Source organism: Thunnus thynnus, chromosome 16, assembly GCF_963924715.1.
Source record: "Thunnus thynnus chromosome 16, fThuThy2.1, whole genome shotgun sequence".
NCBI lineage: Eukaryota > Metazoa > Chordata > Actinopteri > Scombriformes > Scombridae > Thunnus > Thunnus thynnus.
The window spans coordinates 26778552-26804452 of record NC_089532.1 but is presented as its reverse complement, the minus strand read 5'-3'; the positions used below and the strand labels follow the sequence as shown (position 1 = coordinate 26804452).

Here is a 25901-nt window from a genome sequence, read left to right as displayed (position 1 = left end):
TTAAGCATCATAGAGTTTTTGAGCAACGTTTAAAGGTTAGGACTGAATGCAGATCATGTTTTATGTTGCAAAGTCAGACTCTGTCCTGCTCATAAATACAGTATACATAACTAACATATCACAACAAAGAAGATTAAATTAATTAGTAAAGATATAACTTTGAGAGTGTTTCAGTGAAAGCCAAAAGTGTTTTGTTTTTCCCATTATTTCTTTTTCACAACTCATCCCTTCACCATTTTATGTAAAAAAGTAATAAAGAAAAAATTTCCAAACCCATACATGCCTACAGCGTGATGAAACTTCCACAATAACAACAAAGAAAGATGTGAAAGTGAATTGGAACCTCAAAGTCAGTGTGTGCTTTGTGAAAAAAGCAGAGGTTAGGGAACAGAAGAGGAAGACAAGGCAGGTGAACAGCTTTCAGTGCACTAAAATGGAAAGGCCTTGGAAGACGCAGATTAGATGTCTGTTTCATGTGTTGCCAAAAGCAAGACAAGGGCCAGGGCATGCACTTACATAAACCACCAGAGGGAGAAGAATAGGTGGACGGTGATTGGAGGAGTTAAGTTTACAGTTGCAGTGGATACACATTGTCTAAATACATTCTCATTGCTTGAAAAATGACCTGGAAACTTGCGCAATCAAGACTTAAAAATTCTCTGTGTCAATGTAATCTTAGCTAAGCTGGAGCTCACTGTCCAACACTGGAACTTCTGGAAGCAGACACTTGGGGTCATCAGGTTACAAGATGGTTCTCCAACCACCGGACCACCCTGCCACTCTGTCGCCCTTTAACCTATAGGTCAGACTATTGGAGTCACTCAAAGACAGTTCAAACTAAACGACTGGTCCTGAGTAAATACTTGGTTGATGTGAGCATTTGGCAATAAGGTATCTTAGAGTAGTCTGATCAGAGGTATCTTAGGTACTGGCACAGATTAAAAATGAACAAGATGCGGGCGGGCAGCTTGTGAAATTAACCTAACCCTAACCCCTAACCCTAACCCTAACAGAAATGAAAATAAATAGCAGTTTTTTTAAACATATAAATCAGCTGAATCTTATCAAGCCCAATTAATTGCTGTGAATTGTTTTTGATACCCACAACACAACCTTTCACCCCTCAATGCACATGTGTTCACTGATGAAATAGCAATGTAGGCTAGCAGCTAGCGGATCAAAATGGATGACCTAAACACAAAATTAGCCAGTGGTGAACACAAAATTGTGGACAACACATCATCGAAGGCCAAGTGGGATGTATGGGAGGTTTGGTGTAATCAGTAACTGAGAATAACATTGTCAGTGGAATTTGCTGTTTGTAAAAAGTGCCCAAAAGTATTGCATTATTAATGCATCAGTTCCAGTATGGATCTTTGTGGACGCGGGGAGGGTGCAGGTTTGCAAAATTGGTCCCATGCTGGACTTTGGGTTATCTTGCAGTATTTAGCTGCCATGTGAAAGTTTTTCTGATTCTTTCACAACAGCGGTAAATCCAATAAGAAAATGGAGTTTAGCATTAACTTGCTAGTTTAGCTTATTGGCATCATCTGCTTCATTCATGCTTCTCCATCAGTGACTCATTCATCAGCTGCTTGGCTACCAGCTGACTAGTAACATCCAATCATATTCATACATGTGTACAGGTCTTTATAAGCTGATACCTTTATGCTAATGCTGTTTACTACCAGAGCTCCTTCCACCAGTCTAGCATCCTTCATATATACTAAGCATTGGTGACTGTTGACTTTATTGAGATCTAATGTATGTGTTTATGAAGGGGATTAGTTTTCCCAGCTGGATCCTCATTGTTGCTCAGATTCTTTGAGAGCTTTGCCAAACTAAGTGTATGGTTTAAGGGACACTTTGAAACAAGGCCTATGGGATATCCATCTGGCATTCAGACTAATAACTATTGTCAAACAATAGTGAAAATAGTGTGGCTCAGCCAGTAGAGCAGGTCTCTATTAATTGCAGGATGCCCGGCTACCCCTGTCCACATGTCAGTGTGTCCTTGAGCAAGTCATGCTAGCTTGCTGCCATTAATGGGTGTGTCAAAGGAGGTATGAGAGGCATTGTGGATAAAATTGCTATATAAATGCAGTCCATTTAATAACCCATATGCTGTACAACAGAGTCACACCATGTTAGCCATTGTACAATTTCTCTTTGATTGTTAAAACAAAAGTTATATCTCAAAATGCATGCCCTGACTTCCACTTTATTCTCACATATACTGTAAATTATGCATGAATAATCAAAATAATACATTACCATATCATTATCTAAACCCCACCCCTTCTATTCTGAAGGTCAGCGGTCCATATCAGAAGTCTTTCCTTCCCATGATTGCAATTTGAATAAGACCCTGAATTCCTCTAAATACTATATGAATTTTTCCCCTTACGTTTAAGTGTATTAACACTCTGGCAGTCCCTCATATACAGTAGCCTGGAGAGATATCTATCATTTAAAATGAATTGAAAAGATCTGTTTGCACAGGACTGCAGTACCATTAATAACCACCTGGTTTCTGTATTTAGAGGTCATGAGCTATTCTCTGCTATCTGGCCCCTGTGTGTGTGTACATCCGCATGTATGCACACACATACCACCACGCATATACACATAAGCACACACACATGTATTCTGTTGTATGTGCTTAACTCCTTCCAGACACAGGACTAGAAGACCTGGAGTGAGGTGGAGGAGGCAGGGAGAAGGAATGGAGCGGGGGATGGGGTCAAGGGGTGAAAGAGCTTCCAGATGTTGAGACTGTTTCTGTTTCAAATGAAAGTTCCTCCTCACTTCCTTTTTTGACTGAGAACCTGTGTGTTTGTGTGTGTGTGTGAGTGTTTCTCAAGTACAAGTCTTCACACTGCTTTTGACGTCTTTTTCATTGATATCAGTTTCAGCACTTCTGACATGAGTTTCTGATGACACATAGAGACATACAGTATATATACTTTTTCACAACTGTCAAATACAGTTTCTGAAAATCTGATGAGTCATCTCACTGCCCACTGGCAGAGAAACTTGTGTTGTTACTACACACCTGCATACACACCTACACACACAGACACTTTGTTAATACGTTATACCTTCCCCAAGTCAACATAAGCCTGAGGAAGTTTTCAACAAAATAGAGAAAGTCTGATGAACATTTCTCCTATTATTTAAAATGTATTAAAAATTCACTCCTGCTGAGGCTAACTCACTGACATAATGGCAAATAATGACAGTTTTATATTTTAGGGTGAACTATCCCTTTAAAACAAATCATAGATCAGCTGGAATATTGACAAATGCATATTACTCATTATACAAAAAACAAATTAAACAGGGTAAGTAAATAGGGAACAGCTTAATATGAAATCTATACTTTAGCTGATTGTATAGAATCAATGTGATCATAGAGACACAACTTCTGTTATTGTTGTTGTTCTGTTTTGTATATCCTATAAAAAGTGAACATGTCTTGGCTACAGTAACAACTTAGACAACACTTTTCCACTGTTCTGGTCAGTTCTCATTGCAGGCCTGGTATCATTTGTCCACAGCATCAAGGATTGTACATACATAACCAATATGTGTTCAATACATTTCCATTTATAAAGTTAGGAAGCAACACTGCAAAGCATGTATTTCCCAATACACTGTATGAATAGTATTTGTATGTACAGTATTTGTATGACTGAAACTAATTAGTGGATTTGCCTACTTAATAGCCTAGCCTTATAATGTGTATTTTCAGATGTTTTTTGAATGCTTTGTTTTACAAATGTCATTTAGTAGGAAACTTGAAGTCCATTTGTGTTTTGCTAAGACTGACAGGTGCAAATAAGTAAAATTTATAGCAAAACAAAGACTAGCCATGGCTAACTATAGACAGTCATTCACATGCAAAATAAGGTTTCAAATCTCCCTTGATCACCCTATTCTGAAGATTCTGTTTCAATGTTGCCATCATTTTCCAATGTATACTTGTTTTCCAGCATCGCTACCATAGGTTCTGAATAAAAAAGCAGTCTAATCTATTCAGGACGATTGTCATGTAGGAGCAGACTCAATAATATTTCTCTGTATAATTAGAATGAAAATCAGACTTATCCTGGTGATTTTAACTGGTAATGATTCTATGGCCAAAGCTTTTTTAGCTTCATGCTACACTGTCTAACATAAAAGCCTACTGCTATGTAACACGACGCTTGAACCTGGAAAAACCTGAAACTTTGTGAATCCACAGTGTTATATCATAACCTCCTACAGGTTACTAAAACTGTATCCATGCTACATCCCTGACAGTGCATAAACATTACCTTTTCTTTGATGTGACCACAAATATCAATATACGGTACAAAGAACCTGGAGGAAAAATATAACCCCAATGACAACTAATGCTAATGCTAACTAACAGAAATCATTTTATTGCAGTGATATTTACCATGGACTATTCTTTTTTTCCGCCATTCTCTTGTGGGAGACACAGAACGGATTGTGAATGGGCCCAACAGTGGGACTTGAAACCATATTCAGAGACAATGATACAAAGAGAATTGAGAAGGCCCTTGACCTGCTACTGAGTAAGTGTTTATTGCCGCAATAATAAATATTTCTTTATTATCAATGGGTCAAAAAAAGCTCTGATAAACCCACATACTACCTGCCCAGCACCAAACAGCAACTAGCTTGTGAAGTTTAACTTCCCAACTTCACAAGCTAGTAAGAAACTAGCTGGTAAACATGCAGCAGCTTAAAGAGGCAGATATTTTTTGGTGGAGACCAAACCAGAGCTAAAAGGAGCGAATATCGGACTTATATTTTACGGGTGGCAAGAAACAGGAAATGTAAATGGTCAAACTGTTTTGTCGGTACATTCACCACAACATATTAAGGTCATAATATATCAATGTTGTACTCACGGCTTGTTCTGTAGCCCCCAAGTGGCAAAAAAATCAAAAGTAATACTCCTTTAACCAAACATGAATCTCAACAATGTTATAATATGTAGGCTTATTTTCTATGCCTATGTACAGGTATATGGTTGCTTAAGTAGTTAGAGTAGATTAGCAGCTAACAGTAGCAAAATAGGAAATACACTAATTGTTTCCTTTTGAAAATGCACAACAAAGCAGCCATTGTTTGGTTGAAGTTTTTTTTTTTTTTTTTTTTTTAACATGCAATAGGCCTTTTTTACAGTAGACATTTTAACACATTGTAGGAAAAGCACAGGTGTAAATAATCAAATGAATCATGCTTCAGTTTCAGGGTTTGTGCATACTGGCTAAGTGTCATTAATGTTATTAGTGACACTTGCTTAGAGAAAGGCCCATATTATATTTGCAAGTTGGTCAGATAAACTGCTTGCACTAACAACTCAATTGTCATATCTAGCTAAATACACCATTCCTTTGGGGTGCATTGACATTTTCAAGTGGTGTATTGGTCATGTTTATTGAAAATGTATGCAGTAGTGGCATTGTGGAATTCTGTTTTGGTTTATTAGGACATGCTTGGCTCTCTGCTGAGGTGAGTTTACAGCAGTAGGGTCATGAGTGTGAGGACAGCGTCAATATTTGCCCATGTGTGCTACAGTCATGTGGTTGTATCTGTGTGTGTGAGTGTGTTGAATCCCCTGAGTGTACCTACAGTATGTGTGTATGTTCAGAGGACCTCACCAAAGAGTCGATCCCTGTGGCCTCTAGGTAATTGCTCCCATATTTGCCAGGTTTGTGGTCTGGGTTAACTGTTGTACCTGGTGTATGTGTGTGTATGTGTGTGTGTGTGTGTGTGTGTGTGTGTGTGCATCTGTGGAAGCCATCACTCTTCTTTAATGAGTGGTGAAAATGGAGAGAGGAAGGAGAAGGAACACAAAAAAAGTCCTACTTGACATTTTTTTCCTTCCTGGAAAAGTTTGAACTGAGAAGAGTGTGAGCTATCAAACGCTGATGATTCAAGGTCAGACCTGACTCTGTGGATGGCAGTGCATGACATGATGTCAAGTTAAATCAAATTCATTTTATTTGTATAGCCCAATATCAAAAATCACAAATTTGCCCCTGTCCTTAGACCCTCGATTTAAATAAGGAAAAACTCCCTAAAAAAACCTTTAAAGGGGGAAAAAAATGGAAGAAACCTCAGGAAGCGCAACAGAGGAGGGATCCCTCTCCCAGGACAGACAGACGTGCAACAGATGTTGTGTGTACAGATCAGAGCAAGATATACAAATTACAGAGATACAGCATGGAAAATGATGACAACATTATAATTGATTTATAATATATATGAAGATTGTAGTGAAAAGGACACCAAGCAGCTTCCAGGTGCCACCAGAACAGAACAGGACCTGAGCCACATGACCTCCATCACCATGGATACCGGGGAGGGGGACAGACTACACATGCACACAGGGGAGATTCACATACACAGGAAAAGAGACAAGAAAAGACATTATTCACACAGGAGAGAGAAGGATAGAAACATCACTCAGAGAGAGATGGACATGAGGTGAGTCTAAACACCTGCAGGATGGGAAACCAGATCCAAAACCTCAGGAAATGGCACCGACAGCCAGGGAAGCAAGGCGGTTCTTGGATGGGTGCTGGTCCAGCAAGAGATGCCCGAGACAAGAGAGGACAGGAGGAGAAAATAGGGAGACAGAGGGAGAGAGGAGAGAGGGGGATACAAGTCATGTGCTTGTGGAACGAACAAACAAACAGAGGGTTGGAGAGATGAAATGATTATCAGAACAACTGCAATACACAACAATCTTGACAGCAAGACAGCACTTGGTAAATTCAGTGAGACAGAAACTGGCCCGCTGTGCAGCACAAGGTCATGAAATAATAAATTAAAGGCAAATAATTGTGGGTTAAGGCAAAAAGATGAGTTTTAAGTTTAGATTTAAGGGACTCAACAGACACAGATTGTCTGACATTAGCAGGGAGGTTATTCCATAAGAACAGGGCATGATAAGAAAAGGCCCTGCTGCCTGCTGACTTCTTTTTAAATCTGGGGACACACAGGAGCCCTGCATTTTGAGAGCAGAGAGCTCGAGATGGAACATAAGGTTTAAGGAGATCAGACAGGTATGATGGGCTATGCCCATTTAGGATTCTATAAGTCAGCAGAAGCACTTTAAATTCTGATCTAACATGGATAGGAAGCAAATGAAGGGAGGATAGAATTGGTGTTATAACATTTCAAATTTTCTTGTTTTAGTTAAGATTCTAGCAGCAGCATTTTGAACCATCTGAAGACTTTTAGCACCAGTATGTGGCAGATCAGACAACAACATTACAGTAATCAATCATATACTCTGTGTGTGTATATATATTGTGTGTTTGTGTGTGCGTGTGGAGATTAGACCCAGAAATCTTGTATTTGTGGGACTTTTTGGTTGAACTGTTCACAACTCTTGCTCACTCAAAAATGTGGTGACCCACTGGTCTACACAGCATTAAAAAACAATAATAAATAGATTGGGATAACATAGATAATCTAAATAGGCATAAAATGTTGCAAGGACATGACTCATAGGAAGAAGTATTTTATCAGTAATATATCTGCAGGATAGTGATTTTCAGTGTCCTAATGAAGTACACTACAACAGCACTTCAGTAGTCATTAAATTCATTAGCTCACACTGCCATCTGCTGGCATTGTTTGAAAAACATCTCCACCACAACCCCCTGTATGTAAATAAAATCTGACTTTAATCCTATCAAACATCAGCTGAAAAATAAAGATATCTGAGTGTTTTAGTGAAGTTCTGGTAGAAGCAAAGGAACTAAAACATACACACTCAAAAACTGCTCTATAGAGAAAAAAATAAACGCCTTTTAAACATTTCTTTGTCAAAGTCGTTGTGGTCCCATGAATAAAACATCCAATATACCGGTAAACATCAAAAATGTTATGTTTCTGTTCCAAAGAAAAAGCACCTGTACTCCTTCAACTGACACTGTGATCATCTAGAGGGAAAATCTTTTACCGTAAGATCACCTTTAACCTTAAAGTTACTGGTACCTTTGTAAAAATCTGTCTTAAAATAACAGTCAGGTTCCAATATGAACAGTGAAAGAGGTTTTCTTTGCTGTAATCGTTCCTCCTGTTCATAGTGGCTATTAAAAGATCCCTTCAAATGTGCTTTCAGTATAAGTAATTGGGGCCAAAATCCACAGTGTGTTCACAGTCGTTTTGTGCAAAAAAGCATTTAAAAGTTTATCTGAAGCTTATATGAGGCTTCAGCAGTCTGAGTTAGTCATATCAAGTGGATATCTGACACATTTAAAGTCTTTATACCATCAAATTCCCTCTCTGTGTTTCCTCAGACAGTGTTTCTCTGTTGAGCTGCGGTAGAAGTATAGTAACAAAAAGAGGGACTTTGGCACTAAAAAGAGTGTAATGTTGAAAGATATCTACTTTATTTGACTCATTTGGATGACTGCTGCTGTATATTAGCTTCAGATAAACTTTTAAATATTTCTTGTGGATTTTGTCTCCCATCACTTACAAGGGGGATCTTCTAATGGTCAGTATGAACGGGAGGAATGATTATGGCAGGAAAAACCTATTTCAATGTTCATTTGGGTACCTAACTATTGTTTGAAGACTGACTTTAAAATTTGTGAACCTGCCTTTAAGAATGCATGAGATATTTTTAATATAATCTGCCTCACAAACTGCTTATACTGTTTTACACTGCAGTCATCAAGTCATTTCTCTACACTTCCATCACTGTCTGGTTTGGACCAGCCACCAAACAGGACAGGAATAGACTACAACGGATGGTCAGGTCTGCAGAAAATATTATCGTGTATTATATATAGTTTGTTGGAGAAATTTTACAGACGCTGGAAGGCCTAATTTTTGAGATATGTATCCAGGATTTCAATGATAGGGTTTGTTTAAACAAACTTTCCAAGAATTTGAAAGTTTGGTTGATTGGATTTTTTTTTTTAAAGAAACAAAGTCAACTGGATTTAAGTATGGCAGGAAAACTAATCAATACAAATCAAATCAGGAAAAATATCCATTCAAACAAACTTGAAAGTCTCCTTACATACCAACAAAAACTGCCAAAGCTGACTATATTTCAAATCATCCAGGCGGGGTATTGGGTTAAGTTTTCAACGAGCAATAATCACATCTCCTTAAAATCTGAAAAAAAATACTAAATGTATTCATGGCAGAGAAAACAAGCACTACTAACAGACTCAGGGAAACGTTAACATTCACAGAAATTAAAAGTCTCCTTAGAGACTAACAAAAATTGCCACAGCTGACTATATTTCAAGTCATCCAGGCGGGGTATCGGGTTAAGTTTTCAACCAGCAATAATCACGTCTCAGTACAACTTCATAGACTATGAAATTGCCTCTGCGAAAGGATATCCATAACACCTATGACTTAAAAGTGGACCTGCTCCGACGCTCACAACGCTCGTGGTGCAATTCTCAAACCTTACCGGATGTACAGTACTGTCAGATCGATGACATGTTCATGTTGCACGTGATTGGCTTGTTGATTACAAACTCCGCCTTTTCCATAACCTTATGATCCCGGTCGCACAGAGACATTTCACAAACGTAGGACAACCTACTTTTTCAGACCACATACCCATAATTTCCACGTTCGGGTTCTATTAAAGCAGGGGCCAGTTTCAAAGAGAGCCGTTTGCAGGTCACAAATGTCGTTATTTCCCTGATTCGCAAAGGATTTTCACTCACAAACTACAGATACATTTAAGAGTCCTACGGTTCTCGTTTTGAAATTAGATAGGCCTACCCAGGATTAGCACGGCTGGGTTTCTTTAAACCAGGATTCCGAGAGATTGAAAGTTTGCTTCATTGGAGAAAACCAGTTCAAAAAGATCAGAAAAAAAACTAAATGTATTCATGGCAGAGAAAACAAGTACTACTAACAGACTCAGGGAAACGTTAACATTCACAGAAAATAAAAGTCTCCTTAGAGACTAACAAAAATTGCCACAGCTGACTATATTTCAAGTCATCCAGGCGGGGTATCGGGTTAAGTTTTCAACCAGCAATAATCACATCTCACTACAACTTCATAGACTATGAAATTGCCTCTGCGAAAGGATATCCATAACACCTATGACTTAAAAGTGGACCTGCTCCGACGCTCACAACGCTCGTGGTGCAATTCTCAAACCTTACCGGATGTACAGTACTGTCAGATCGATGACATGTTCATGTTGCACATGATTGACTTGTTGATTACAAACTCCGCCTTTTCCATAACCTTATGATCCCGGTCGCACAGAGACATTTCACAAACGTAGGACAACCTACTTTTTCAGACCACATACCCATAATTTCCACGTTCGGGTTCTATTAAAGCAGGGGCCAGTTTCAAAGAGAGCCGTTTGCAGGTCACAAATGTCGTTATTTCCCTGATTCGCAAAGGATTTTCACTCACAAACTACAGATACATTTACGAGTCCTACGGTTCTCGTTTTGAAATTAGATAGGCCTACCCAGGATTAGCACGGCTGGGTTTCTTTAAACCAGGATTCCGAGAGATTGAAAGTTTGCTTCATTGGAGAAAACCAGTTCAAAAAGATCTGAAAAAAAACTAAATGTATTCATGGCAGAGAAAACAAGTACTACTAACAGACTCAGGGAAACGTTAACATTCACAGAAATGAAAAGTCTCCTTAGAGACTAACAAAAATTGCCACAGCTGACTATATTTCAAGTCATCCAGGCGGGGTATTGGGTTAAGTTTTCAACCAGCAATAATCACGTCTCAGTAGAACTTCATAGACTACGAAATTGCCTCTGCGAAAGGATATCCATAACACCTATGACTTAAAAGTGGACCTGCTCCAACGCTCACAACGCTCGTGGTGCAATTCTCAAACCTTACCGGATGTACAGTACTGTCAGATCGATGACATGTTCATGTTGCACGTGATTGGCTTGTTGATTACAAACTCCGCCTTTTCCATAACCTTATGATCCCGGTCGCACAGAGAAATTTCACAAACGTAGGACAACCTACTTTTTCAGACCACATACCCATAATTTCCACGTTCGGGTTCTATTAAAGCAGGGGCCAGTTTCAAAGAGAGCCGTTTGCAGGTCACAAATGTCGTTATTTCCCTGATTCGCAAAGGATTTTCACTCACAAACTACAGATACATTTACGAGTCCTACGGTTCTCGTTTTGAAATTAGATAGGCCTACCCAGGATTAGCACGGCTGGGTTTCTTTAAACCAGGATTCCGAGAGATTGAAAGTTTGGTTCATTGGAGAAAACCAGTTCAAAAAGATCTGAAAAAAAACTAAATGTATTCATGGCAGAGAAAACAAGCACTACTAACAGACTCAGGGAAACGTTAACATTCACAGAAATTAAAAGTCTCCTTAGAGACTAACAAAAATTGCCACAGCTGACTATATTTCAAGTCATCCAGGCGGGGTATTGGGTTAAGTTTTCAACCAGCAATAATCACGTCTCAGTACAACTTCATAGACTATGAAATTGCCTCTGCGCAAGGATATCCATAACACCTATGACTTAAAAGTGGACCTGCTCCAACGTTCACAACGCTCGTGGTGCAATTCTCAAACCTTACCGGATGTACAGTACTGTCAGATCGATGACATGTTCATGTTGCACGTGATTGGCTTGTTGATTACAAACTCCGCCTTTTCCATTACCTTATGATCCCAGTCGCACAGAGAAATTTCACAAACGTAGGACAACCTACTTTTTCAGACCACATACCCATAATTTCCACGTTCGGGTTCTATTAAAGCAGGGGCCAGTTTCAAAGAGAGCCGTTTGCAGGTCACAAATGTCGTTATTTCCCTGATTCGCAAAGGATTTTCACTCACAAACTACAGATACATTTACGAGTCCTACGGTTCTCGTTTTGAAATTAGATAGGCCTACCCAGGATTAGCACGGCTGGGTTTCTTTAAACCAGGATTCCGAGAGATTGAAAGTTTGCTTCATTGGAGAAAACCAGTTCAAAAAGATCAAAAAAAAAACTAAATGTATTCATGGCAGAGAAAACAAGTACTACTAACAGACTCAGGGAAACGTTAACATTCACAGAAATTAAAGTCTCCTTAGAGACTAACAAAAATTGCCACAGCTGACTATATTTCAAGTCATCCAGGCGGGGTATTGGGTTAAGTTTTCAACCAGCAATAATCACGTCTCAGTAGAACTTCATAGACTATGAAATTGCCTCTGCGAAAGGATATTCATAACACCTATGACTTAAAAGTGGACCTGCTCCAACGCTCACAACGCTCGTGGTGCAATTCTCAAACCTTACCGGATGTACAGTACTGTCAGATCGATGACATGTTCATGTTGCACGTGATTGGCTTGTTGATTACAAACTCCGCCTTTTCCATAACCTTATGATCCCGGTCGCACAGAGAAATTTCACAAACGTAGGACAACCTACTTTTTCAGACCACATACCCATAATTTCCACGTTCGGGTTCTATTAAAGCAGGGGCCAGTTTCAAAGAGAGCCGTTTGCAGGTCACAAATGTCGTTATTTCCCTGATTCGCAAAGGATTTTCACTCACAAACTACAGATACATTTACGAGTCCTACGGTTCTCGTTTTGAAATTAGATAGGCCTACCCAGGATTAGCACGGCTGGGTTTCTTTAAACCAGGATTCCGAGAGATTGAAAGTTTGGTTCATTGGAGAAAACCAGTTCAAAAAGATCTGAAAAAAACCTAAATGTATTCATGGCAGAGAAAACAAGTACTACTAACAGACTCAGGGAAACGTTAACATTCACAGAAATGAAAAGTCTCCTTAGAGACTAACAAAAATTGCCACAGCTGACTATATTTCAAGTCATCCAGGCGGGGTATTGGGTTAAGTTTTCAACCAGCAATAATCACGTCTCAGTAGAACTTCATAGACTATGAAATTGCCTCTGCGCAAGGATATCCATAACACCTATGACTTAAAAGTGGACCTGCTCCAACGCTCACAACGCTCGTGGTGCAATTCTCAAACCTTACCGGATGTACAGTACTGTCAGATCGATGACATGTTCATGTTGCACGTGATTGGCTTGTTGATTACAAACTCCGCCTTTTCCATAACCTTATGATCCCGGTCGCACAGAGAAATTTCACAAACGTAGGACAACCTACTTTTTCAGACCACATACCCATAATTTCCACGTTCGGGTTCTATTAAAGCAGGGGCCAGTTTCAAAGAGAGCCGTTTGCAGGTCACAAATGTCGTTATTTCCCTGATTCGCAAAGTATTTTCACTCACAAACTACAGATACATTTACGAGTCCTACGGTTCTCGTTTTGAAATTAGATAGGCCTACCCAGGATTAGCACGGCTGGGTTTCTTTAAACCAGGATTCCGAGAGATTGAAAGTTTGGTTCATTGGAGAAAACCAGTTCAAAAAGATCAGAAAAAAAACTAAATGTATTCATGGCAGAGAAAACAAGTACTACTAACAGACTCAGGGAAACGTTAACATTCACAGAAATTAAAAGTCTCCTTAGAGACTAACAAAAATTGCCACAGCTGACTATATTTCAAGTCATCCAGGCGGGGTATTGGGTTAAGTTTTCAACCAGCAATAATCACGTCTCAGTAGAACTTCATAGACTATGAAATTGCCTCTGCGAAAGGATATCCATAACACCTATGACTTAAAAGTGGACCTGCTCCAACGCTCACAACGCTCGTGGTGCAATTCTCAAACCTTACCGGATGTACAGTACTGTCAGATCGATGACATGTTCATGTTGCACGTGATTGGCTTGTTGATTACAAACTCCGCCTTTTCCATAACCTTATGATCCCGGTCGCACAGAGAAATTTCACAAACGTAGGACAACCTACTTTTTCAGACCACATACCCATAATTTCCACGTTCGGGTTCTATTAAAGCAGGGGCCAGTTTCAAAGAGAGCCGTTTGCAGGTCACAAATGTCGTTATTTCCCTGATTCGCAAAGGATTTTCACTCACAAACTACAGATACATTTACGAGTCCTACGGTTCTCGTTTTGAAATTAGATAGGCCTACCCAGGATTAGCACGGCTGGGTTTCTTTAAACCAGGATTCCGAGAGATTGAAAGTTTGGTTCATTGGAGAAAACCAGTTCAAAAAGATCTGAAAAAAACCTAAATGTATTCATGGCAGAGAAAACAAGTACTACTAACAGACTCAGGGAAACGTTAACATTCACAGAAATTAAAAGTCTCCTTAGAGACTAACAAAAATTGCCACAGCTGACTATATTTCAAGTCATCCAGGCGGGGTATTGGGTTAAGTTTTCAACCAGCAATAATCACGTCTCAGTAGAACTTCATAGACTATGAAATTGCCTCTGCGCAAGGATATCCATAACACCTATGACTTAAAAGTGGACCTGCTCCAACACTCACAACGCTCGTGGTGCAATTCTCAAACCTTACCGGATGTACAGTACTGTCAGATCGATGACATGTTCATGTTGCACGTGATTGGCTTGTTGATTACAAACTCCGCCTTTTCCATAACCTTATGATCCCGGTCGCACAGAGAAATTTCACAAACGTAGGACAACCTACTTTTTCAGACCACATACCCATAATTTCCACGTTCGGGTTCTATTAAAGCAGGGGCCAGTTTCAAAGAGAGCCGTTTGCAGGTCACAAATGTCGTTATTTCCCTGATTCGCAAAGGATTTTCACTCACAAACTACAGATACATTTACGAGTCCTACGGTTCTCGTTTTGAAATTAGATAGGCCTACCCAGGATTAGCACGGCTGGGTTTCTTTAAACCAGGATTCCGAGAGATTGAAAGTTTGGTTCATTGGAGAAAACCAGTTCAAAAAGATCAAAAAAAAACTAAATGTATTCATGGCAGAGAAAACAAGTACTACTAACAGACTCAGGGAAACGTTAACATTCACAGAAATTAAAGTCTCCTTAGAGACTAACAAAAATTGCCACAGCTGACTATATTTCAAGTCATCCAGGCGGGGTATTGGGTTAAGTTTTCAACCAGCAATAATCACGTCTCAGTAGAACTTCATAGACTATGAAATTGCCTCTGCGAAAGGATATCCATAACACCTATGACTTAAAAGTGGACCTGCTCCAACGCTCACAACGCTCGTGGTGCAATTCTCAAACCTTACCGGATGTACAGTACTGTCAGATCGATGACATGTTCATGTTGCACGTGATTGGCTTGTTGATTACAAACTCCGCCTTTTCCATAACCTTATGATCCCGGTCGCACAGAGAAATTTCACAAACGTAGGACAACCTACTTTTTCAGACCACATACCCATAATTTCCACGTTCGGGTTCTATTAAAGCAGGGGCCAGTTTCAAAGGGAGCCGTTTGCAGGTCACAAATATCGTTATTTCCCTGATTCGCAAAGGATTTTCACTCACAAACTACAGATACATTTACGAGTCCTACGGTTCTCGTTTTGAAATTAGATAGGCCTACCCAGGATTAGCACGGCTGGGTTTCTTTAAACCAGGATTCCGAGAGATTGAAAGTTTGGTTCATTGGAGAAAACCAGTTCAAAAAGATCAGAAAAAAAACTAAATGTATTCATGGCAGAGAAAACAAGTACTACTAACAGACTCAGGGAAACGTTAACATTCACAGAAATTAAAGTCTCCTTAGAGACTAACAAAAATTGCCACAGCTGACTATATTTCAAGTCATCCAGGCGGGGTATTGGGTTAAGTTTTCAACCAGCAATAATCACGTCTCAGTAGAACTTCATAGACTATGAAATTGCCTCTGCGCAAGGATATCCATAACACCTATGACTTAAAAGTGGACCTGCTCCAACGCTCACAACGCTCGTGGTGCAATTCTCAAACCTTACCGGATGTACAGTACTGTCAGATCGATGACATGTTCATGTTGCACGTGATTGGCTTGTTGATTACAAACTCCGCCTTTTCCATAACCTTATGATCCCGGTCGCACAGAGAAATTTCACAAACGTAGGACAACCTACTTTTTCAGACCACATACCCATAATTTCCACGTTCGGGTTCTATTAAAGCAGGGGCCAGTTTCAAAGGGAGCCGTTTGCAGGTCACAAATATCGTTATTTCCCTGATTCGCAAAGGATTTTCACTCACAAACTACAGATACATTTACGAGTCCTACGGTTCTCGTTTTGAAATTAGATAGGCCTACCCAGGATTAGCACGGCTGGGTTTCTTTAAACCAGGATTCCGAGAGATTGAAAGTTTGGTTCATTGGAGAAAACCAGTTCAAAAAGATCAGAAAAAAAACTAAATGTATTCATGGCAGAGAAAACAAGTACTACTAACAGACTCAGGGAAACCTTAACATTCACAGAAATTAAAAGTCTCCTTAGAGACTAAGAAAAATTGCCACAGCTGACTATATTTCAAGTCATCCAGGCGGGGTATTGGGTTAAGTTTTCAACCAGCAATAATCACGTCTCAGTAGAACTTCATAGACTATGAAATTGCCTCTGCGAAAGGATATCCATAACACCTATGACTTAAAAGTGGACCTGCTCCAACGCTCACAACGCTCGTGGTGCAATTCTCAAACCTTACCGGATGTACAGTACTGTCAGATCGATGACATGTTCATGTTGCACGTGATTGGCTTGTTGATTACAAACTCCGCCTTTTCCATAACCTTATGATCCCGGTCGCACAGAGAAATTTCACAAACGTAGGACAACCTACTTTTTCAGACCACATACCCATAATTTCCACGTTCGGGTTCTATTAAAGCAGGGGCCAGTTTCAAAGAGAGCCGTTTGCAGGTCACAAATGTCGTTATTTCCCTGATTCGCAAAGTATTTTCACTCACAAACTACAGATACATTTACGAGTCCTACGGTTCTCGTTTTGAAATTAGATAGGCCTACCCAGGATTAGCACGGCTGGGTTTCTTTAAACCAGGATTCCGAGAGATTGAAAGTTTGGTTCATTGGAGAAAACCAGTTCAAAAAGATCAAAAAAAAAACTAAATGTATTCATGGCAGAGAAAACAAGTACTACTAACAGACTCAGGGAAACCTTAACATTCACAGAAATTAAAGTCTCCTTAGAGACTAACAAAAATTGCCACAGCTGACTATATTTCAAGTCATCCAGGCGGGGTATTGGGTTAAGTTTTCAACCAGCAATAATCACGTCTCAGTAGAACTTCATAGACTATGAAATTGCCTCTGCGAAAGGATATTCATAACACCTATGACTTAAAAGTGGACCTGCTCCAACGCTCACAACGCTCGTGGTGCAATTCTCAAACCTTACCGGATGTACAGTACTGTCAGATCGATGACATGTTCATGTTGCACGTGATTGGCTTGTTGATTACAAACTCCGCCTTTTCCATAACCTTATGATCCCGGTCGCACAGAGAAATTTCACAAACGTAGGACAACCTACTTTTTCAGACCACATACCCATAATTTCCACGTTCGGGTTCTATTAAAGCAGGGGCCAGTTTCAAAGAGAGCCGTTTGCAGGTCACAAATGTCGTTATTTCCCTGATTCGCAAAGGATTTTCACTCACAAACTACAGATACATTTACGAGTCCTACGGTTCTCGTTTTGAAATTAGATAGGCCTACCCAGGATTAGCACGGCTGGGTTTCTTTAAACCAGGATTCCGAGAGATTGAAAGTTTGGTTCATTGGAGAAAACCAGTTCAAAAAGATCTGAAAAAAACCTAAATGTATTCATGGCAGAGAAAACAAGTACTACTAACAGACTCAGGGAAACGTTAACATTCACAGAAATGAAAAGTCTCCTTAGAGACTAACAAAAATTGCCACAGCTGACTATATTTCAAGTCATCCAGGCGGGGTATTGGGTTAAGTTTTCAACCAGCAATAATCACGTCTCAGTAGAACTTCATAGACTATGAAATTGCCTCTGCGCAAGGATATCCATAACACCTATGACTTAAAAGTGGACCTGCTCCAACGCTCACAACGCTCGTGGTGCAATTCTCAAACCTTACCGGATGTACAGTACTGTCAGATCGATGACATGTTCATGTTGCACGTGATTGGCTTGTTGATTACAAACTCCGCCTTTTCCATAACCTTATGATCCCGGTCGCACAGAGAAATTTCACAAACGTAGGACAACCTACTTTTTCAGACCACATACCCATAATTTCCACGTTCGGGTTCTATTAAAGCAGGGGCCAGTTTCAAAGAGAGCCGTTTGCAGGTCACAAATGTCGTTATTTCCCTGATTCGCAAAGTATTTTCACTCACAAACTACAGATACATTTACGAGTCCTACGGTTCTCGTTTTGAAATTAGATAGGCCTACCCAGGATTAGCACGGCTGGGTTTCTTTAAACCAGGATTCCGAGAGATTGAAAGTTTGGTTCATTGGAGAAAACCAGTTCAAAAAGATCAGAAAAAAAACTAAATGTATTCATGGCAGAGAAAACAAGTACTACTAACAGACTCAGGGAAACGTTAACATTCACAGAAATTAAAAGTCTCCTTAGAGACTAACAAAAATTGCCACAGCTGACTATATTTCAAGTCATCCAGGCGGGGTATTGGGTTAAGTTTTCAACCAGCAATAATCACGTCTCAGTAGAACTTCATAGACTATGAAATTGCCTCTGCGAAAGGATATCCATAACACCTATGACTTAAAAGTGGACCTGCTCCAACGCTCACAACGCTCGTGGTGCAATTCTCAAACCTTACCGGATGTACAGTACTGTCAGATCGATGACATGTTCATGTTGCACGTGATTGGCTTGTTGATTACAAACTCCGCCTTTTCCATAACCTTATGATCCCGGTCGCACAGAGAAATTTCACAAACGTAGGACAACCTACTTTTTCAGACCACATACCCATAATTTCCACGTTCGGGTTCTATTAAAGCAGGGGCCAGTTTCAAAGAGAGCCGTTTGCAGGTCACAAATGTCGTTATTTCCCTGATTCGCAAAGGATTTTCACTCACAAACTACAGATACATTTACGAGTCCTACGGTTCTCGTTTTGAAATTAGATAGGCCTACCCAGGATTAGCACGGCTGGGTTTCTTTAAACCAGGATTCCGAGAGATTGAAAGTTTGGTTCATTGGAGAAAACCAGTTCAAAAAGATCTGAAAAAAACCTAAATGTATTCATGGCAGAGAAAACAAGTACTACTAACAGACTCAGGGAAACGTTAACATTCACAGAAATTAAAAGTCTCCTTAGAGACTAACAAAAATTGCCACAGCTGACTATATTTCAAGTCATCCAGGCGGGGTATTGGGTTAAGTTTTCAACCAGCAATAATCACGTCTCAGTAGAACTTCATAGACTATGAAATTGCCTCTGCGCAAGGATATCCATAACACCTATGACTTAAAAGTGGACCTGCTCCAACGTTCACAACGCTCGTGGTGCAATTCTCAAACCTTACCGGATGTACAGTACTGTCAGATCGATGACATGTTCATGTTGCACGTGATTGGCTTGTTGATTACAAACTCCGCCTTTTCCATTACCTTATGATCCCAGTCGCACAGAGAAATTTCACAAACGTAGGACAACCTACTTTTTCAGACCACATACCCATAATTTCCACGTTCGGGTTCTATTAAAGCAGGGGCCAGTTTCAAAGAGAGCCGTTTGCAGGTCACAAATGTCGTTATTTCCCTGATTCGCAAAGGATTTTCACTCACAAACTACAGATACATTTACGAGTCCTACGGTTCTCGTTTTGAAATTAGATAGGCCTACCCAGGATTAGCACGGCTGGGTTTCTTTAAACCAGGATTCCGAGAGATTGAAAGTTTGCTTCATTGGAGAAAACCAGTTCAAAAAGATCAAAAAAAAAACTAAATGTATTCATGGCAGAGAAAACAAGTACTACTAACAGACTCAGGGAAACGTTAACATTCACAGAAATTAAAGTCTCCTTAGAGACTAACAAAAATTGCCACAGCTGACTATATTTCAAGTCATCCAGGCGGGGTATTGGGTTAAGTTTTCAACCAGCAATAATCACGTCTCAGTAGAACTTCATAGACTATGAAATTGCCTCTGCGAAAGGATATTCATAACACCTATGACTTAAAAGTGGACCTGCTCCAACGCTCACAACGCTCGTGGTGCAATTCTCAAACCTTACCGGATGTACAGTACTGTCAGATCGATGACATGTTCATGTTGCACGTGATTGGCTTGTTGATTACAAACTCCGCCTTTTCCATAACCTTATGATCCCGGTCGCACAGAGAAATTTCACAAACGTAGGACAACCTACTTTTTCAGACCACATACCCATAATTTCCACGTTCGGGTTCTATTAAAGCAGGGGCCAGTTTCAAAGAGAGCCGTTTGCAGGTCACAAATGTCGTTATTTCCCTGATTCGCAAAGGATTTTCACTCACAAACTACAGATACATTTACGAGTCCTACGGTTCTCGTTTTGAAATTAGATAGGCCTACCCAGGATTAGCACGGCTGGGTTTCTTTAAACCAGGATTCCGAGAGATTGAAAGTTTGGTTCATTGGAGAAAACCAGTTCAAAAAGATCTGAAAAAAACCTAAATGTATTCATGGCAGAGAAAACAAGTACTACTAACAGACTCAGGGAAACGTTAACATTCACAGAAATGAAAAGTCTCCTTAGAGACTAACAAAAATTGCCACAGCTGACTATATTTCAAGTCATCCAGGCGGGGTATTGGGTTAAGTTTTCAACCAGCAATAATCACGTCTCAGTAGAACTTCATAGACTATGAAATTGCCTCTGCGCAAGGATATCCATAACACCTATGACTTAAAAGTGGACCTGCTCCAACGCTCACAACGCTCGTGGTGCAATTCTCAAACCTTACCGGATGTACAGTACTGTCAGATCGATGACATGTTCATGTTGCACGTGATTGGCTTGTTGATTACAAACTCCGCCTTTTCCATAACCTTATGATCCCGGTCGCACAGAGAAATTTCACAAACGTAGGACAACCTACTTTTTCAGACCACATACCCATAATTTCCACGTTCGGGTTCTATTAAAGCAGGGGCCAGTTTCAAAGAGAGCCGTTTGCAGGTCACAAATGTCGTTATTTCCCTGATTCGCAAAGTATTTTCACTCACAAACTACAGATACATTTACGAGTCCTACGGTTCTCGTTTTGAAATTAGATAGGCCTACCCAGGATTAGCACGGCTGGGTTTCTTTAAACCAGGATTCCGAGAGATTGAAAGTTTGGTTCATTGGAGAAAACCAGTTCAAAAAGATCAGAAAAAAAACTAAATGTATTCATGGCAGAGAAAACAAGTACTACTAACAGACTCAGGGAAACGTTAACATTCACAGAAATTAAAAGTCTCCTTAGAGACTAACAAAAATTGCCACAGCTGACTATATTTCAAGTCATCCAGGCGGGGTATTGGGTTAAGTTTTCAACCAGCAATAATCACGTCTCAGTAGAACTTCATAGACTATGAAATTGCCTCTGCGAAAGGATATCCATAACACCTATGACTTAAAAGTGGACCTGCTCCAACGCTCACAACGCTCGTGGTGCAATTCTCAAACCTTACCGGATGTACAGTACTGTCAGATCGATGACATGTTCATGTTGCACGTGATTGGCTTGTTGATTACAAACTCCGCCTTTTCCATAACCTTATGATCCCGGTCGCACAGAGAAATTTCACAAACGTAGGACAACCTACTTTTTCAGACCACATACCCATAATTTCCACGTTCGGGTTCTATTAAAGCAGGGGCCAGTTTCAAAGAGAGCCGTTTGCAGGTCACAAATGTCGTTATTTCCCTGATTCGCAAAGGATTTTCACTCACAAACTACAGATACATTTACGAGTCCTACGGTTCTCGTTTTGAAATTAGATAGGCCTACCCAGGATTAGCACGGCTGGGTTTCTTTAAACCAGGATTCCGAGAGATTGAAAGTTTGGTTCATTGGAGAAAACCAGTTCAAAAAGATCTGAAAAAAACCTAAATGTATTCATGGCAGAGAAAACAAGTACTACTAACAGACTCAGGGAAACGTTAACATTCACAGAAATTAAAAGTCTCCTTAGAGACTAACAAAAATTGCCACAGCTGACTATATTTCAAGTCATCCAGGCGGGGTATTGGGTTAAGTTTTCAACCAGCAATAATCACGTCTCAGTAGAACTTCATAGACTATGAAATTGCCTCTGCGCAAGGATATCCATAACACCTATGACTTAAAAGTGGACCTGCTCCAACACTCACAACGCTCGTGGTGCAATTCTCAAACCTTACCGGATGTACAGTACTGTCAGATCGATGACATGTTCATGTTGCACGTGATTGGCTTGTTGATTACAAACTCCGCCTTTTCCATAACCTTATGATCCCGGTCGCACAGAGAAATTTCACAAACGTAGGACAACCTACTTTTTCAGACCACATACCCATAATTTCCACGTTCGGGTTCTATTAAAGCAGGGGCCAGTTTCAAAGAGAGCCGTTTGCAGGTCACAAATGTCGTTATTTCCCTGATTCGCAAAGGATTTTCACTCACAAACTACAGATACATTTACGAGTCCTACGGTTCTCGTTTTGAAATTAGATAGGCCTACCCAGGATTAGCACGGCTGGGTTTCTTTAAACCAGGATTCCGAGAGATTGAAAGTTTGGTTCATTGGAGAAAACCAGTTCAAAAAGATCAAAAAAAAACTAAATGTATTCATGGCAGAGAAAACAAGTACTACTAACAGACTCAGGGAAACGTTAACATTCACAGAAATTAAAGTCTCCTTAGAGACTAACAAAAATTGCCACAGCTGACTATATTTCAAGTCATCCAGGCGGGGTATTGGGTTAAGTTTTCAACCAGCAATAATCACGTCTCAGTAGAACTTCATAGACTATGAAATTGCCTCTGCGAAAGGATATCCATAACACCTATGACTTAAAAGTGGACCTGCTCCAACGCTCACAACGCTCGTGGTGCAATTCTCAAACCTTACCGGATGTACAGTACTGTCAGATCGATGACATGTTCATGTTGCACGTGATTGGCTTGTTGATTACAAACTCCGCCTTTTCCATAACCTTATGATCCCGGTCGCACAGAGAAATTTCACAAACGTAGGACAACCTACTTTTTCAGACCACATACCCATAATTTCCACGTTCGGGTTCTATTAAAGCAGGGGCCAGTTTCAAAGGGAGCCGTTTGCAGGTCACAAATATCGTTATTTCCCTGATTCGCAAAGGATTTTCACTCACAAACTACAGATACATTTACGAGTCCTACGGTTCTCGTTTTGAAATTAGATAGGCCTACCCAGGATTAGCACGGCTGGGTTTCTTTAAACCAGGATTCCGAGAGATTGAAAGTTTGCTTCATTGGAGAAAACCAGTTCAAAAAGATCGAAAAAAAAACTAAATGTATTCATGGCAGAGAAAACAAGTACTACTAACAGACTCAGGGAAACGTTAACATTCACAGAAATTAAAAGTCTCCTTAGAGACTAACAAAAATTGCCACAGCTGACTATATTTCAAGTCATCCAGGCGGGGTATTGGGTTAAGTTTTCAACCAGCAATAATCACGTCTCAGTAGAACTTCATAGACTATGAAATTGCCTCTGCGAAAGGATATCCATAACACCTATGACTTAAAAGTGGACCTGCTCCAACGCTCACAACGCTCGTGGTGCAATTCTCAAACCTTACCGGATGTACAGTACTGTCAGATCGATGACATGTTCATGTTGCACGTGATTGGCTTGTTGATTACAAACTCCGCCTTTTCCATAACCTTATGATCCCGGTCGCACAGAGAAATTTCACAAACGTAGGACAACCTACTTTTTCAGACCACATACCCATAATTTCCACGTTCGGGTTCTATTAAAGCAGGGGCCAGTTTCAAAGAGAGCCGTTTGCAGGTCACAAATGTCGTTATTTCCCTGATTCGCAAAGGATTTTCACTCACAAACTACAGATACATTTACGAGTCCTACGGTTCTCGTTTTGAAATTAGATAGGCCTACCCAGGATTAGCACGGCTGGGTTTCTTTAAACCAGGATTCCGAGAGATTGAAAGTTTGGTTCATTGGAGAAAACCAGTTCAAAAAGATCTGAAAAAAACCTAAATGTATTCATGGCAGAGAAAACAAGTACTACTAACAGACTCAGGGAAACGTTAACATTCACAGAAATTAAAAGTCTCCTTAGAGACTAACAAAAATTGCCACAGCTGACTATATTTCAAGTCATCCAGGCGGGGTATTGGGTTAAGTTTTCAACCAGCAATAATCACGTCTCAGTAGAACTTCATAGACTATGAAATTGCCTCTGCGCAAGGATATCCATAACACCTATGACTTAAAAGTGGACCTGCTCCAACACTCACAACGCTCGTGGTGCAATTCTCAAACCTTACCGGATGTACAGTACTGTCAGATCGATGACATGTTCATGTTGCACGTGATTGGCTTGTTGATTACAAACTCCGCCTTTTCCATAACCTTATGATCCCGGTCGCACAGAGAAATTTCACAAACGTAGGACAACCTACTTTTTCAGACCACATACCCATAATTTCCACGTTCGGGTTCTATTAAAGCAGGGGCCAGTTTCAAAGAGAGCCGTTTGCAGGTCACAAATGTCGTTATTTCCCTGATTCGCAAAGGATTTTCACTCACAAACTACAGATACATTTACGAGTCCTACGGTTCTCGTTTTGAAATTAGATAGGCCTACCCAGGATTAGCACGGCTGGGTTTCTTTAAACCAGGATTCCGAGAGATTGAAAGTTTGGTTCATTGGAGAAAACCAGTTCAAAAAGATCAAAAAAAAACTAAATGTATTCATGGCAGAGAAAACAAGTACTACTAACAGACTCAGGGAAACGTTAACATTCACAGAAATTAAAGTCTCCTTAGAGACTAACAAAAATTGCCACAGCTGACTATATTTCAAGTCATCCAGGCGGGGTATTGGGTTAAGTTTTCAACCAGCAATAATCACGTCTCAGTAGAACTTCATAGACTATGAAATTGCCTCTGCGAAAGGATATCCATAACACCTATGACTTAAAAGTGGACCTGCTCCAACGCTCACAACGCTCGTGGTGCAATTCTCAAACCTTACCGGATGTACAGTACTGTCAGATCGATGACATGTTCATGTTGCACGTGATTGGCTTGTTGATTACAAACTCCGCCTTTTCCATAACCTTATGATCCCGGTCGCACAGAGAAATTTCACAAACGTAGGACAACCTACTTTTTCAGACCACATACCCATAATTTCCACGTTCGGGTTCTATTAAAGCAGGGGCCAGTTTCAAAGGGAGCCGTTTGCAGGTCACAAATATCGTTATTTCCCTGATTCGCAAAGGATTTTCACTCACAAACTACAGATACATTTACGAGTCCTACGGTTCTCGTTTTGAAATTAGATAGGCCTACCCAGGATTAGCACGGCTGGGTTTCTTTAAACCAGGATTCCGAGAGATTGAAAGTTTGGTTCATTGGAGAAAACCAGTTCAAAAAGATCAGAAAAAAAACTAAATGTATTCATGGCAGAGAAAACAAGTACTACTAACAGACTCAGGGAAACGTTAACATTCACAGAAATTAAAGTCTCCTTAGAGACTAACAAAAATTGCCACAGCTGACTATATTTCAAGTCATCCAGGCGGGGTATTGGGTTAAGTTTTCAACCAGCAATAATCACGTCTCAGTAGAACTTCATAGACTATGAAATTGCCTCTGCGCAAGGATATCCATAACACCTATGACTTAAAAGTGGACCTGCTCCAACGCTCACAACGCTCGTGGTGCAATTCTCAAACCTTACCGGATGTACAGTACTGTCAGATCGATGACATGTTCATGTTGCACGTGATTGGCTTGTTGATTACAAA

General features: G+C 40.1%; 1 long non-coding RNA gene and 24 other non-coding genes across 25 annotated transcripts in view; all 25 read right to left on the bottom strand.

Annotated features, from left to right (window-relative positions):
* Window positions 1–5998: 5998 nt before the first annotated feature.
* The window catches only part of LOC137199870 (uncharacterized), a 72934-nt gene continuing 53031 nt past the window's right edge, over window positions 5999–25901 (bottom strand). The window contains exons 2-3 of the long non-coding RNA XR_010931866.1: window positions 6522–6601; window positions 5999–6394 (exon numbers count right to left, since the gene is read on the bottom strand). This is a non-coding gene — a long non-coding RNA (uncharacterized lncRNA). The remainder of the gene's footprint in view (window positions 6395–6521; window positions 6602–25901) is intronic.
* Window positions 9253–9393, bottom strand: LOC137200541 (U4 spliceosomal RNA). The gene has a single exon (XR_010932008.1). It is a non-coding gene; the product is annotated as a U4 spliceosomal RNA (small nuclear RNA).
* Window positions 9965–10105, bottom strand: LOC137200560 (U4 spliceosomal RNA). The gene has a single exon (XR_010932025.1). It is a non-coding gene; the product is annotated as a U4 spliceosomal RNA (small nuclear RNA).
* Window positions 10677–10817, bottom strand: LOC137200539 (U4 spliceosomal RNA). The gene has a single exon (XR_010932006.1). It is a non-coding gene; the product is annotated as a U4 spliceosomal RNA (small nuclear RNA).
* Window positions 11389–11529, bottom strand: LOC137200602 (U4 spliceosomal RNA). The gene has a single exon (XR_010932063.1). It is a non-coding gene; the product is annotated as a U4 spliceosomal RNA (small nuclear RNA).
* LOC137200537 (U4 spliceosomal RNA) lies at window positions 12100–12240 on the bottom strand. The gene has a single exon (XR_010932004.1). It is a non-coding gene; the product is annotated as a U4 spliceosomal RNA (small nuclear RNA).
* On the bottom strand, window positions 12812–12952 carry LOC137200601 (U4 spliceosomal RNA). Its single transcript, XR_010932062.1, has one exon. It is a non-coding gene; the product is annotated as a U4 spliceosomal RNA (small nuclear RNA).
* Window positions 13524–13664, bottom strand: LOC137200536 (U4 spliceosomal RNA). The gene has a single exon (XR_010932003.1). It is a non-coding gene; the product is annotated as a U4 spliceosomal RNA (small nuclear RNA).
* Window positions 14236–14376, bottom strand: LOC137200600 (U4 spliceosomal RNA). The gene has a single exon (XR_010932061.1). It is a non-coding gene; the product is annotated as a U4 spliceosomal RNA (small nuclear RNA).
* LOC137200535 (U4 spliceosomal RNA) lies at window positions 14946–15086 on the bottom strand. Its single transcript, XR_010932002.1, has one exon. It is a non-coding gene; the product is annotated as a U4 spliceosomal RNA (small nuclear RNA).
* On the bottom strand, window positions 15657–15797 carry LOC137200597 (U4 spliceosomal RNA). Its single transcript, XR_010932059.1, has one exon. It is a non-coding gene; the product is annotated as a U4 spliceosomal RNA (small nuclear RNA).
* LOC137200551 (U4 spliceosomal RNA) lies at window positions 16369–16509 on the bottom strand. Its single transcript, XR_010932018.1, has one exon. It is a non-coding gene; the product is annotated as a U4 spliceosomal RNA (small nuclear RNA).
* Window positions 17080–17220, bottom strand: LOC137200534 (U4 spliceosomal RNA). The gene has a single exon (XR_010932001.1). It is a non-coding gene; the product is annotated as a U4 spliceosomal RNA (small nuclear RNA).
* LOC137200596 (U4 spliceosomal RNA) lies at window positions 17792–17932 on the bottom strand. Its single transcript, XR_010932058.1, has one exon. It is a non-coding gene; the product is annotated as a U4 spliceosomal RNA (small nuclear RNA).
* Window positions 18504–18644, bottom strand: LOC137200533 (U4 spliceosomal RNA). The gene has a single exon (XR_010932000.1). It is a non-coding gene; the product is annotated as a U4 spliceosomal RNA (small nuclear RNA).
* LOC137200595 (U4 spliceosomal RNA) lies at window positions 19216–19356 on the bottom strand. Its single transcript, XR_010932057.1, has one exon. It is a non-coding gene; the product is annotated as a U4 spliceosomal RNA (small nuclear RNA).
* LOC137200531 (U4 spliceosomal RNA) lies at window positions 19927–20067 on the bottom strand. Its single transcript, XR_010931999.1, has one exon. It is a non-coding gene; the product is annotated as a U4 spliceosomal RNA (small nuclear RNA).
* On the bottom strand, window positions 20639–20779 carry LOC137200594 (U4 spliceosomal RNA). The gene has a single exon (XR_010932056.1). It is a non-coding gene; the product is annotated as a U4 spliceosomal RNA (small nuclear RNA).
* LOC137200529 (U4 spliceosomal RNA) lies at window positions 21351–21491 on the bottom strand. Its single transcript, XR_010931998.1, has one exon. It is a non-coding gene; the product is annotated as a U4 spliceosomal RNA (small nuclear RNA).
* On the bottom strand, window positions 22063–22203 carry LOC137200593 (U4 spliceosomal RNA). Its single transcript, XR_010932055.1, has one exon. It is a non-coding gene; the product is annotated as a U4 spliceosomal RNA (small nuclear RNA).
* LOC137200528 (U4 spliceosomal RNA) lies at window positions 22773–22913 on the bottom strand. The gene has a single exon (XR_010931997.1). It is a non-coding gene; the product is annotated as a U4 spliceosomal RNA (small nuclear RNA).
* LOC137200527 (U4 spliceosomal RNA) lies at window positions 23485–23625 on the bottom strand. The gene has a single exon (XR_010931996.1). It is a non-coding gene; the product is annotated as a U4 spliceosomal RNA (small nuclear RNA).
* Window positions 24197–24337, bottom strand: LOC137200592 (U4 spliceosomal RNA). Its single transcript, XR_010932054.1, has one exon. It is a non-coding gene; the product is annotated as a U4 spliceosomal RNA (small nuclear RNA).
* LOC137200526 (U4 spliceosomal RNA) lies at window positions 24907–25047 on the bottom strand. The gene has a single exon (XR_010931995.1). It is a non-coding gene; the product is annotated as a U4 spliceosomal RNA (small nuclear RNA).
* LOC137200591 (U4 spliceosomal RNA) lies at window positions 25618–25758 on the bottom strand. The gene has a single exon (XR_010932053.1). It is a non-coding gene; the product is annotated as a U4 spliceosomal RNA (small nuclear RNA).